Source organism: Lathyrus oleraceus, chromosome 2, assembly GCF_024323335.1.
Source record: "Lathyrus oleraceus cultivar Zhongwan6 chromosome 2, CAAS_Psat_ZW6_1.0, whole genome shotgun sequence".
NCBI classification, from domain to species: Eukaryota; Viridiplantae; Streptophyta; class Magnoliopsida; order Fabales; family Fabaceae; genus Lathyrus; species Lathyrus oleraceus.
The window spans coordinates 58584137-58598590 of NC_066580.1; positions in this window are offsets into that span (position 1 = coordinate 58584137).

Below are 14454 nucleotides of genomic sequence, written 5' to 3' on the forward strand. Positions count from 1 at the left end.
TCAAAATTGGGGTCTTACAACTGCCCTTATTTAAGAACGTTCTAGCTGAGGAGATGAAGGTTAAAATCTTCGTATCGACTCAGTAGAACTGGCTTAAATAACAACATATAGAAACAAATTTTGGTCCTTAAGAGACCTCATGATGTGTATGATATGAATGTTAAAATAATATTTTTGGGGAAAATGTTGTCACAAAGGAAAAGAATCCGGAGAGACTAAAAGTCCGCACGAGCATAATGCATTCCATAAGGAAAACTCACTGGGGGGACAAAGACTCTGGGAATAAAAAGGTTGTGCGTAGGCCAGGAGACTTAAAATTGCTGGGGTACCCGAGGGATCCCATGAAAATAAATCAATGGAAAGAGTCACCGAGGGAAAGAAAAAGAACATCTGCATGGGAAACGGGTAGATCCGAATAAAACTGAAATACTCGAACTAAGCAAGAAACGGCGATTCCATAAGGAAATACGCAATCAAACTCTACCGGGGAAGAAATGTTCTTTAACACAGGAGGAATAAAAGTATATTATCCATTACCGGTTACCGGGTAAGGGGATAACAAATTCTGACAGGGAGGGCATCCGTTACTGGTTAGGGTAAACATATCAAGGATGACTCGCTAAGGGAAACCAGGAGATGCATTCTTTACCAGTTACTAGGTAAGAATGAATTGCTGGAGAAAAGCCAAATATGATTTATAGCTACCGGTTACTGGGAAGAAGACCATAAAGAAAGAGAATATCCATCACTGATTAAAGTGAACATATCAAGGATAGACTCAAAGGGGAAGAATATTTGTCATCGGGTAGGATGAACATATCAAGGATAGACTCACCTGGGGACGTTAGGAAGGACACCCGTCACCGATTAAGATGAACATATCAAGGATAAACTTCCTGAAAAAGTAGGAATTACATCTATCAGATACTAGATAGAACACCGAAAAGAGAATATCCGTCATCGGTTAGGATGAACATATCAAGGATATACTCTGAGGGGAGAAATATGAATTACATCTATCGGTTACTGGATAGAATACCGAAAAGAGAATATCTGTCATTGGTTAAGATGAACATATCAAGGATAAACTCTGTAAAGGGAAAACATGATTTAGAACTACCGGTTACTGGGCAGAAGACCGCAAAGAAAGGAAACCTGTCATCGGCTAGGATGAACATATTAAGGATTAACTCTCTGGGGAATAAAATAGGGATTACAACTACCTTTTTACTGGGTAGAATACCAAAATGAGAATATCCGTCATCGGTTAGGATGAACATATCAAGGATAAACTCAAAGTAGGGGAAGAAAATATCTATCATCGGTTAGGATGAACATATGAAGGATAAACTTCCTGGGGAAACGTGAAAAACGAATCCGCTGGGGAGAAAAGGGTTACTTTTGCAGGGTATTGGGCAAAAAGTAAAAATTTGCAAAAATTGAGAAGAATATTACCAATTACTGAGTAATAGACTCTCAAGGGGACCAAAATCATCTATCTAGGTAAGATCTAGAAAGAAACAGTCAATCAAAGACTCAACCCAATTAGGATATAACTCAAGGGGAGTGGTTCCATCCATATAATTAACTAGGGAGGAAACTAAAATAACAATCATCCATGAGGAAGTAACTCAGTGGGGAATGGGAAAGGTTAAATTTTTTCTGCTTAGGGGGATGACACTCTACAATTGAAAGCGGACAGACAAACCAAATCTGCGTGGGGGGGGGGGGGGGGGGGGTGGGGGAGTATACCACCGTACAGAGGATCATAGAAATAATGAATCACAAAGTGTATTAGTAATGCAATAATGAAATGAATGTATATGTATATGTATATGTATATATGATGATTATGCTGACAAAATGATCACAAAGGATACAAATGTCACTGGTTTTAATCATCGATACAATTCTCTGCCAATCCACAAAGGGAGGAAACAACTGCTGGAGAGAACAAGGTGCAAAGGGATGCACAAGAATCATCCACCCCAAAGGCTCAACCCTAGGCTGGGAAAAAGAGGAGGGGTTCTGATGAGGAAACTGCAACATCAACTCTGAGGGGAATTTTAGGTCAACACCATACCAAATGGGAGACAACCCTGCAGGGGACAACTATAAAACTGCTCAGAATCAAGGCTAACATAGATTAGGGACAACCCTGATGGCAACTTGCGGGGAAGCAAGATTTTGCCGAACTGTGCGAATTATTGCTAGGACGCGCCTATAACTCACGGGAGGCAAATACAAACTAAGTTGAAAAATGGTAATTTACATGGAAAACGGATACATTGAATAGAATGATCACCAATCCATCTACCGCCTTCAATATCCATTGTGCTCTTAGCTTTGGTTGAAGATGAATCAGAATGAAGCATTGTGCTTAAGAACGTCTTCAAGACTGAAGATCAACAAGATGCAATTACTTGCCATAATCCCTAATTTTTACATAAATTTCCCCAAGGTGGGGTAATCAATTTATTAGGATAATCGTTTCTATTTTATGTCTCTAATTTTTTCCTGGATCGCCCTTTCGAGTTTCAATCCACCGAGACGCTCATTTTTGCCTAAGCCACCCTTTCAGGTTTTCAACTTAGTGAGCCGTTCTTTTCCTTTTTTAGGCGAAGTATTTCTTGGCTGCATCTGTGTTCACAGGACGAGTGAACTCTTCACCATCCATAGTTGTAAGAATCAAAGCACCGCCTGAAAAGGCTCTATTAACAACATACGGGCCTTCGTAATTAGGAGTCTATTTGCCCATAGAACCTGGTTTAAAAGATAGAATCTTCTTAAGCACAAGGTCACCTTCTCTGAACACACGAGGTTTGATCTTCTTATCAAAATCTTTCTTCATTCTCTGTTGGTATAACTGACCATGACACATGGACACATGGCAGTTAACCTCTTCTCTTCAATCATATTCAGCTGGTCATACCTGGTTTGACACCATTCAACCTTAGTCAACTTGGCTTCCATCAGCATACATAATGATGGGATCGCAACCTCTGCCAGGAGCAAAACTTCCATGCCATAAGCGAGTGAGAAAGGGGTTGCCCTTGTTGAAGTGCGGATGGATGTACGATACCCATGTAAAGCAAATGGGAGAATCTCATGCCAATCCTTGTACGTCACAACCATTTTCTGAATGATTTTTTTGATGTTCTTGTTTGCAGCTTCAACAACCCCATTCATCTTAGGTCTGTAGAGAGAAGAATTATGATGTGCAATCTTGAAGTATTTGCAAAGAGCTTCCACCATATTACTGTTCAAGTTTGATCCATTATCCGTAATGATCTTACTTGGCACACCATATCAGCATATGATCTGATTCTTGATAAACCTCACAATAACTTGCTTGGTTACATTTGCATACGATGCCACTTCAACCCATTTTGTGAAGTAATCAATTGCCACTAAAATGAAACGATGTTCGTTCGACGCTCTGGGCTCAATCATGCCAATCATATCAATTTCCCACATGGAGAAGGGCCATGGGGAGGAAATGACATTCAACAATGTCGGAGGAACATGAATCTTATCTGCATATATTTGACACTTGTGGAATTTCTTCACAAACTTGCCACAATCAGATTCCATTGTCAGGCAATAGTAACCTGCTCGCAACATCTTCTTTGCCATAGCATGTCCATTATAATGAGTACCAAAGGAACCTTCATGGACTTCAGTCATCAATAGGTCTGCTTCGTGTCTATCCATGCATCTAAGCAGAACCATATAGAAGTTTCTCTTGTAAAGCACATCACCATTCGCAAAGAAATTGTCGGCTAATCTCCTCAAAGTCTTCTTATGTTTCAAAGATTCCCTAGACGGGTAAATCTGACTTTGGAGAAAACTCTTGATATCAAAATACCATGACTTTTCATCTTTGACTTCTTCAACAGCAAACACATGAGCTGGCCTATTAAGACGCATCACAGTCAAATTACGAACTTCATTCCAATACTTCACCTCAATCATTATAGCCAACATTGCAAGAGCATCTACCATCCGGTTTTCATCTTGATGGATATGATGAAACTCAACCTTTGTAAAGAAAGTTGAAATCCTCCTCGCATAATCTCTATATGGTATCAAACCGGGTTGATTCGTCTCCCATTCACCTTTGATCTGATTCACAACCAAAGTTGAGTCTCCATAGACGTCGAGATACTTGATTCGGAGATCAATGACCTCTTCAAGCCCTATAACGCAAGCTTCATACTCAGCCATATTGTTTGTACACTTGAAAGTCAATCTAGCTATAAATAGAAAATGAGTGCCTTGAGGAGTAATAATTAATTCCCCAATGCCATTACCATAATGATTAACAACTCCATCAAATACCATGCCCCAAAGGGAACCAGGCTCTGGCCTCTCTTCAAGTGATGGTTCATCATAATCCTTCATTTTCAAGTACAAGATCTCTTCATAAGGGAAATGATACGACACTGACTGATAATTTTCAGTTGGTTGGTGAGCCAAATGGCCAACCAAGACACTACCTTTAATCTCTTTCTGAGATCGGTATTCAATATCATACTCTGATAATAGCCTTTGCCACCGGGAAATCCTCCCAGTTAAAGAAGGCTTCTAAAAAATATACTTCATTGGATCCATTTTAGATATCAACCAAGTGGTATGATTCAACATATACTGACGCGGATGCTTAGCAGCCCAAGCCAATGCGCAACAAGTCTTCTCTAACATAGAATACCGAGTCTCACAGTCGGTGAACTTCTTACTGAGGTAGTAAATAGCATATTCCTTCTTTCCAGATTCGTCTTGCTGACCTAGAACACAACCCATACTATCTTTAAGCACAGTCAAATACATGATCAAAGGTCATCCTTCAACAGGTGGAGACAGAATCGGAGGCTCAAGCAGATACTCTTTGATACTGTCAAAAGCTTTCTGGCAGTCTTCCGTCCAATCACAAGACTGATCTTTCTTAAGAAGCTTGAATATAGGTGCGCATGTGGAAGTCATGTGTGAAATGAATCTTGAGATATAACTCAGGCGGCCAAGAAAACCTCTAACTTGCTTCTCAGTTTTGGGCGCAGGCATCTCTTGTATTGCTTTGACCTTGACAGGACAACTTCAATACCCTTCTCGGTGACAATGAAGCCCAACAACTTACCAGAACAAACACCAAACGTACACTTATTGGAATTTAAGTGGAGTTTATACTTCCTCAAACGCTGGAATAACTTCAACAAATGCTTAACATGTTCTTCCTCGTTACTAGATTTTACAATCATATCATCGACATAGACTTCGATCTCTTTGTGCATCATATCATGAAAAATAATGGTCATTGCTCTTTGGTAAGTTGCACCAGCATTCTTAGGACCGAAAGGCGTCACTATATAACAGAATGTTCCCCAGGGTGTAATGAATATGGTCTTCTCCATATCCTTAGGTGCCATTTTGATCTGATTATAATCAGAAAATCCGTCCATAAATAAAAAGACTTTGAATTTAGTTTTATTGCCTACCAACATATCAATATGTGGCAGAGGGAAATCATCTTTCGAACTAGCTTTGTTCAAATCCCTATAATCTACACACATACGGACTTTTCCATCCTTCTTCAGAACAGGCACAATATTGGCCACCCACTGCGGATACTCAGCAGTAACAAGGAAACCAACATCAATCTGCTTCTGCACTTCTTCTTTGATCTTAACTGTCATGTCAGGATGAGTTCTCCTCAACTTCTGCTTGACTGACGGGTATTCTGGCTTCAAGGACAATCTATGCTCCACAGTCTCAGAATCCAAACCAGGCATGTCTTGATAGGACCAAGCAAACACATCTGAATAATCTCGTAGAAGATGAATCAACCCCTTCTTAACCTCTGGACACAGTTGAGACCTAATCTTGACTTCCTTCACATCATCTTCGGAACCCAAGTTGACTAACTCATTCTGCTCTTCAAATAGATGAATGTCTTTTTCCTCGTGCTCAAGTAGACGAGACAATTCATCAGACATTTCTTCATCACTATCTTCCTTTGCCTCAAACACAGGGAATTCAAAGTTTGGAGAAGGAGTATGACCATTGTATTCAATGGGTTTAGAAACCAACCTACATAATGATTTGATATTTTGATTTTAAAGAAGTGAATTGTGACCAAATATTATGCAGATGGACAATTATTATTATTTATTTACGTTTTTTATGATTACCATTTTCAGAAAAGCAAAAAGTAAAAATAAAACATCATAGATGTGGATGAATAAAATTGCATTTTATTAATGATCAAATTGAAAGATGCCAAACAATGTTCACTTCTCCCTTAGTCATAGGAGAAGGATTTTCAAAAACAATAAAAGCATTTACTTAGAGCGATGCATAATAAGAGGAACATCGACAGCAGCCCAATTGTTGCAAGCTTTTCCATGCGTCACAAAATTGGTGCACTCTTCATTTTCATCCCCCTCGATCACGGTAGCTAAGTGTTATTCATTACCATGAATGAATCACCCGCTACGGAAACTGGGTTGCACATCTTTAGCCTTAATCATAGACGTCCCTCGTTGGAATCCCAAACCAGCTCTGCTTTTGTTCTCGGCGACCTCTACCATCCGGCCCAACTAGTCAGAATTACTGTCTTTAATGAATTTCTGTGCATCTTTGAAAGAGGACATAGGTGCCCCAACTCTCTTTTCTTCAGCAATAGATAGAGCTTGGAACGGAGTTCCAATCTCATCCCCGACTTTAACATACGAAAACTATGGCAAGTGACTCATCAACAAAGCCTTCTCTCCACCGGCGATAACAAGCTTACCATTCTTCACAAACTTCAACTTCTAGTGCAGAATGGATGTAACAACTCTCGCTTCATGTATCCATGGCCTTTCTAACAAGCAGCTATAGGCCGGGTGGATATCCATTACTTGGAAATTAATTTGGAAATCACTCGGACATATCTTCACCGGAAGGTCCACCTCTCCTATAACAGTTTTGCGAGAACCATCAAAAGCTTTGACGATCACGCCATTGTATCTCATCGGAGCTCCTTGATACAATAACTTGGAAAATATTGACTTGGGGAGTACATTCAGAGAAGAACTGGTATCAACCAATACATTTGACAACGCGTCCTCCTTGCAGTTCATTGATATATGCCATGCTAAGTTATGATTTCTTCTTTCCTCGGGAAGTTCTTTATTACAAAAGTTGAAGTTGTTGCAGGAAGTAATGTTAGCCATAATATGATCGAACTGGTCTACTGTGACATCATGCTCCACTTAAGCTTGCTCCAATACCTTTTGCAATGCTTCTCTGTGCGCTTCAGAGTTCATGAGCAGAGACAACACTAAAATCTTGGAAGGAGTTTGGAGCAACTGCTCTACCACATAAAACTCGCTCTTCTTGATTAAACGGAGTACCTCATCATCATCATTAGGCTTCAAACTGATTGACTCACCAGACTGACATCTTGGGGCGCTAACCAGATTCTCCATAGGCACATCTACTTACTTACTGGCAGATACCTCTTCTACATTCTTTGGGAACACAGGCCCAAAAACACGACCACTACGGGTCACATTCGTTACATAAACAATACTCACAATAGAATTGGTCGTAGGTAACAGAACCTCTTGACCATTCTCTAACATATTAGTATTATACTGATATGGAACAACACTATCAGATGCGTACAAGGCTGGACCCGCTAACCGTATTACCAACGGAGATACCGATCTATTGTTGACACTGTTACTGCTGCTTCTATCAAACTGGATTACCACCCTCTCTGGTGTCTTGAACACTGGCACTATTATGTTGACATCATCTATATCCCTAGACTGTTGAATCTGGATTACATTCTCATCCGTCAACCTCTGGATATCTCTCATGACAATGGAACACCCACAGGGGCTCACACTGCAGACTGCACAACTAGCATCATCATGCTCACAATCACTAATAGTACACATGGTTTTATGCATCTCAACCAACAATCGACAAATTCGTCGCACATCAAACACTCAGAAACTCCCTGGACAGCCTTCTACCATGTTGACAGAGGAATTACCATGAGCAGGTAATGGGTTAGGTTTCACATTTGGCGCACAGTCCTCAAAGGATACCATCCCACTCTTTACCAACTTCTGGACTTCATACTTCAATGGGTAGCAATTCTCAATATCATGGCCAAGAGCCCCTTGATGATTGGCACGGTGAAGCTCTGGCTTCTACCACCATGGAAGTGGTTCTGGAATTTGTGGTGGATCTCTTGGTTGGAGAAGGTTCTTGAGAACCAAGGATGGGTAAAATTCAGTATAAGTCATAGGAATCGGGTCGAAAGAGACCTTCTTCCTCTCAAAATTTTGTTGTTGTTGATGATTATTGTTGGTGTTGTTGTTGGTGTTGTAGTTGTTTGTTCTTTGATGTGGCTGTTGTTGACGTGGTTGTTGAACTAGCAAAGATTGATTGTTGGAAAATACCGGAATGGCAGATGATACTTGATGGTGGTGTTGACGGGGTTGCGGACTCCTTCTGACGTGATGCCTCCTCTTCCTCCCAACTGATACTGCATTGGTTTCAGCTTCCTTCTTCTTAGCGAAATTGTTACCATACCTCTTGCTCGACGATACCTCTTCTTTAGACAATCATCCCTCACAGACACCTTCTTCTAATCTCATCCCCATATTTACCATTTCGGTAAAGTCATTGGGGGCACTAGCAATCATTCGTTCATAATAAAACAAACTCAGGGTCTTGAAAAAAATCTTGGTCATCTCCTTTTCCTCCAAAGGAGGGGTAATCTGAGCGACTAGCTCTCTCCATCTCCGGGATACTCTTTGAACGTCTCTTTATCCTTCTGAGCCATTGACCTCAACTGGTCTCTATCAGGCGCCATATTAACGTTGTATTTGTACTGCTTCACAAAGGTTTCACCCAAATCATTAAATGTGCGAACCACTTGCATTATCCAAACCCATGTACCACCTCAGAGCGGCACCGATCACACTGTCTTGGAAATAATGAATTAGTAACTGATCATTATCAGTTACGTCGATATCTTTCGAGCATACATGACGAGATGGATGAGCGGGAAAGTATTCCCTTTATACTTTTCAAAGTCAGGGACTTTGAACTTCATCGGGATCTTAACATTAGGAACCAAGCACAGTTCTGCAGCACTCTTACCAAACAAATCCTTTCCCCTCAAGGTCTTTAACTCCTTTCGCAACTCAAGGAATTGGTCTTTCATCTCGTCCATCTTCTCATAAACATCCGGACCCTCAGACGGCTCGGAATGGTAGATGGTGTCCTCAATACGAGGCAACGTGTGAACAACTGGAGGTGGAATAGACATGACTGGGCTAGATGCCGACATGGAAGCAAAAGTAGGCGCAAAACCTTCGGGCATAAAGTTGGGTGGCATTCCCCACGAGAATACGGCAAGCATGGCAAGAGCGAACTGAGTGGCATGCACGGTTGAAGTAGCAACCTCTGATATGACAGTCGACTGAGGAAGAGGAGTTGCAGGTGTTGGAGAAGATTGACTCTGAGCAGCTAGAACTGACTCCATCATGGCAGTCAGGCGGGAAATCTCATCCTTCAAGTATTTGTTCTCTTGTTCCAAGTGTTCCATGATTCTCAGATGATTGGTGCAGGTATTGTATCGATGATTCAACTTGGATGAACCACAAAAGAATAACCAATGAGACATCTGGCGGAAGAAAAACCTGTTATGCAAATGATGCATGAAATTTAATGCTTTGATTGTTTTTATTTTCAAGGAACGTACTATTTTATTTTTAAATATATAATAATAACAATTGCACAATCTTTTATTTATATAATTTGGAAGGATTATATTGAGTACAATTTCAGAAACCAAAATACAAATACAAAAGAAAAGGAAACTAATCATCCTAACGATCCCCTAACAACAGTGGTGTCAGATGATCTGGCTGCAGGCGCGTACTTCCTTCGAATGCGTCAGATCTCTGACTCAAAAGAAGTCTTCGTCTGAGCCTTCTCAAGGACAAGTTGATCAACAATCTTCTTCCAAGCACCGAAAGGTTGAGGCATACTAGAAGAAGATGAAACCTCTGGCTCTCTCTATCTCTTCATTGCTCGGTCCTCAAGGAGCTCAATAAGTGCATCTTTATCTTTAGACTCAAGCTACAACTCCACATGCTTTCTGCTTAGAGCATGGAATCACTTTTCCCACATATCCTTCTCTTGCTTCATCTTGGCGAGTGCGTCTTCCAACTCCTCTACATATTGGCTAGGGAGAGTTAATGGCTCAACCACAACCATAGACATAGGTCTTTCACAAGCATAAGGCATCTTCAACTCCAAAGCTCCCTTCTTCACCCAAAGAGTGTAAGCTTCCAAAGCTACACAGTTGCATGGACCAAGCTCGGATCTTCCTTTCCTATGCACGTTATGCCAAGCATGCACCATATTCTGCTTCAAATGTTGGGGATCATTACCCTCTTAATAGAAAAGACATTATAATTGAGTATTATTAGGTTTGTCTCTCAAGGGGAACCCAAGTTGACGCTGGGCCAAAGCAGGGTTGTAGTTGATTCCTCCTTGTGTACCAATGAGAGGCACATTAGAGATGTCTCCACAATAATAAATAATATCCAAGCTACCCAACTAAGAGTCATACCAAACTATATCATCATTAGTGAGAGACATAAGTCTCTGAGACCACCTTAGACATTGTTTGTTCTCCACAAAAGTAGGCGTCTGAGGCAAGTGCGAAATAAACCACTTGTACAGAAGAGGAACACAACACACAATAGTTCCACCACCTTTAGAATTCTTTAGATGCAAAGAGAAGTACATATCTCCTAACAAAGTAGGCACAAGATTTCCAATCAAGAAGATTCTAATGGCGTTAACATTAACGAAACCATCAAGGTTAGGGAACAAAGCCAACCCATAGATGAGCAACACAAATATAGCTTCAAAAGCATCCACACCACCGGCTTGAGCAAAGGCAGTAGCTTCCTTGATGGGGAACTCAGAAGTCAACCCAAATATTCCTCCTTTCTTCACCCTATGAGCCTCAATCTCAGACTTCTTCAAGTGAAGAGCTTCAACTATAATATGAGATCTGGGAATCTCTTCCAATCCACTAAAAGGCACTTTTCTAGAAACAGGTATTCCCAAGAGATGGGCATACTCGTCCAACGTAGGCACGAGCTGATAATCGGGAAAAGTGAAGCAACGGTAGAGAGGGTCATAAAACTGAACCAATGCACTCAAGAGTCCTTCAACCACATCAGCAGATAACACAGATAGAAGCTTCCCATGATGTTTTTTGAAATCCAAGGGATCTAATACAAAAGAGGATAGCTTCCTTAACTCTTTCAAATCAGGTTATCTGAAACTTTACTTCTTAGTGTTCCTTCGTCTATAATCTGTGGTCTGAAAATATTTGGAAATAAAACCTCAGTTCCTTGAAACTATTTTTCGTGTGATGAGTGTCATGATGTGCATGAATGCATGAATGCAACAATAAAAAATAAGGGATCACACACAAGGCAAACAAACAAAAGTCAAGGGATGAATCAAGTCATTGTCAAGATCAATAATCCATTTTGGTGGTATATGGTTTTCACCTTATCAACACCCAAGTTCCATTGATATTGAAAAAATCTTGATTGGATCAACCAAGAATCAAGGGTTTTTTGTGAGTCACGGGCATGGAGTCAGGTTAAGAACCATCCCAAAGGAGTGTACTACGGATAAAACATGTAGATGATGTTCTAAAAAGTTCCCAGAGTCTTAATTCCATCCATGGGATATTATAGGTTTGGATGACTGACTCATCAACCCATAATATTTCCATCCATTAGATATTATAGGTTAGGATGACTGACTCATCAACCCATAATATTTTTAAGAGAAACTCGTCTGAGTGTAGTATCATGTAACAACTGTTATCAAGTCTACACTTGAACATTCTCTACACTACGTCCTAAAATAGGCCAAGATGGGTTAAATGTTCTACGCTCCACAGCTTCTCGGACCCCAAATCATTGAAAGTAACGCCTAACCACAAATAACTTGTGTGACATCAATAGCTCCAAAAGGGTCTCCACTAAGTAGATGGGTCTCAAGCCAACTTGTTAAGGACTACTCCACACAAGTCGAACATGATTATACCATCTAGTTAGTGGAGACCCTGGACATGATATTGAGAATTTCTACCCGCTGAAGTATGAAGTCCGAAAGTTGGTAAAGAGTGGGATGGTGTCCTTTGAGGACCGTGCGCCGAATGTGAAAGCAAACCCATTACCTGCTCATGGTAATTCCTCTATCAATATGGTAGATGGTTGTCCAGGGAGTTTCCGAGTGTTTGATGTGCGATGAATTCGTCGATCATTGGTTGAGATGCATAAAACCCTTTGTACTATTAGGGATAGTGAGCATGACCACGCCAGTTATGCAATCTATAGTGTGAACCCCTGTGGGTGTTTGGTTGTCAAGAGAGATATCCATAGGTTGATGGATGAGAATGTAATCCAGATTCAACAGTCTAGGGATTTAGATTACATCAATGTAATAGTGCCAGTGTTCGAGACACCAGAGTGGGTGGTAATCCAGTTTGATAGCAGCAGCAGTAACAACGATCAGCAATAGATCGGTATCACCGTTGGTAATACGGTTAGCGGGTCCAGTCTTGTACGTATCCGATAGAGTTGTTCCATATCAGTATAATGCTACTATGATAGAGAATGGTCAAGAGGTTTCATTGCCTACGACCAGTTCTGTTGTGAGCATTGCTGATGTGACGAAGGTGACCCGTAATGGTCGTGTTTTTGGGCCTGTGTTCTTGAAGAGTGTAGAAGATGTATCTGTCAGTATAAAGGTTGATGTGCCTGCAGTAGATCCGGTTAGCGCTGCAAGATGTCAGTCTGGTGAATCCAACGGTTTGAAGCCTAATGATGATGATGAGGTACTCCATTTAATCAAGAAAAGCGAATTTAATATGGTGGAGCAACTGCTCCAAAGTCCTTCCAAGATTTCAGTGTTGTCTTTGCTCATGAACTCTGAAGCGTACAAAGAAACATTGCAAAAGGTATTGGAGCAAGCTTATGTAGAGCATGATGTAACAGTAGACCAATTCGATCATATTGTAGCTAACATTACTTCCTACAACAACTTGAGCTTTTGTGATGAAGAACTTCCCGAGGAAGGTAGAAATCACAACTTAGCATTACATATATTAATGAACTACGAGGAGGACGCGTTGTCAAATGTATTAGTTGATACCGGTTCTTCTCTGAATGTACTCCCCAAGTCAACTTTTTCCAAATTGTCGTATCAAGGAGCTCCGATGAGATACAGTGGCGTGATCGTCAAAGCTTTTGATGGTTCTCGCAAAACTGTTATATGAGAGGTGGACCTTCCAATGAAGATATGTACGAGTGATTTCCAAATTAATTTCCAAGTAATGGATATCCACCTGGCCTATAGCTTCTTGTTGGGAAGGCCGTGGATACATGAAGTGGGAGATGTTACATCCACTATGCATCAGAAGTTGAAGTTTGTGAAGATTGGTAAGCTTGTTATCATCGGTAGAGAGAAGGCTCTGTTGGTGAGTCACCTTTCGTCTTTTTCGTATGTTGAAGTTAAGGATGAGATTGGAACTCCGTTCCAAGCTTTATCTATTGCTGAAGAAAAGAGAGTTGGGGCACCTATGTCCTCTTTCAAAGACGCACAGAAAGTCATTGAAGACGATAATTCTGATCAGTAGGGCCGAATGGTAGAGGTCGCCGAGAACAAAAGCAGAGCTGGTTTGGGATTCCAACAAGGGACATCTGAGATTAAAGCTGAAGATGTGCAACCCAATTTCCGTAGTGGAGGGTTCATTCATGGTAATGAACAACACTTAGCTGCCGTGATCAAGGGGGATGAAGATGAAGACTGCACCAATTTTGTGATGCATGGAAAAGCATGCAACAAAACTGAGAAGCAAGTTAGAGGTTTTCTCGGCCGCCTGAGTTATATCTCAAGATTAATTTCACACATGACTTCCACATGCGCACCTATATTCACGCTTCTTAAGAAAGATCAGTCTTGTGATTGGACGGAAGACTGCCAGAAAGCTTTTGACAGTATCAAAGAGTATCTGCTTGAGCCTCCGATTCTGTCTCCACCTGTTGAAGGATGACCTTTGATCATGTATTTGACTGTGCTTAAAGATAGTATGGGTTGTGTTCTAGGTCAGCAAGACGAATCTGGAAAGAAGGAATATGCTATTTACTACCTCAGTAAGAAGTTCACCGACTGTGAGACTCGGTATTCTATGTTAGAGAAGACTTGTTGCGCATTGGCTTGGGCTGCTAAGCATCCGCGTCAGTATATGTTGAATCATACCACTTGGTTGATATCTAAAATGGATCCAATGAAGTATATTTTTTAGAAGCCTTCTTTAACTGGGAGGATTTCCCGGTGGCAAAGGCTATTATC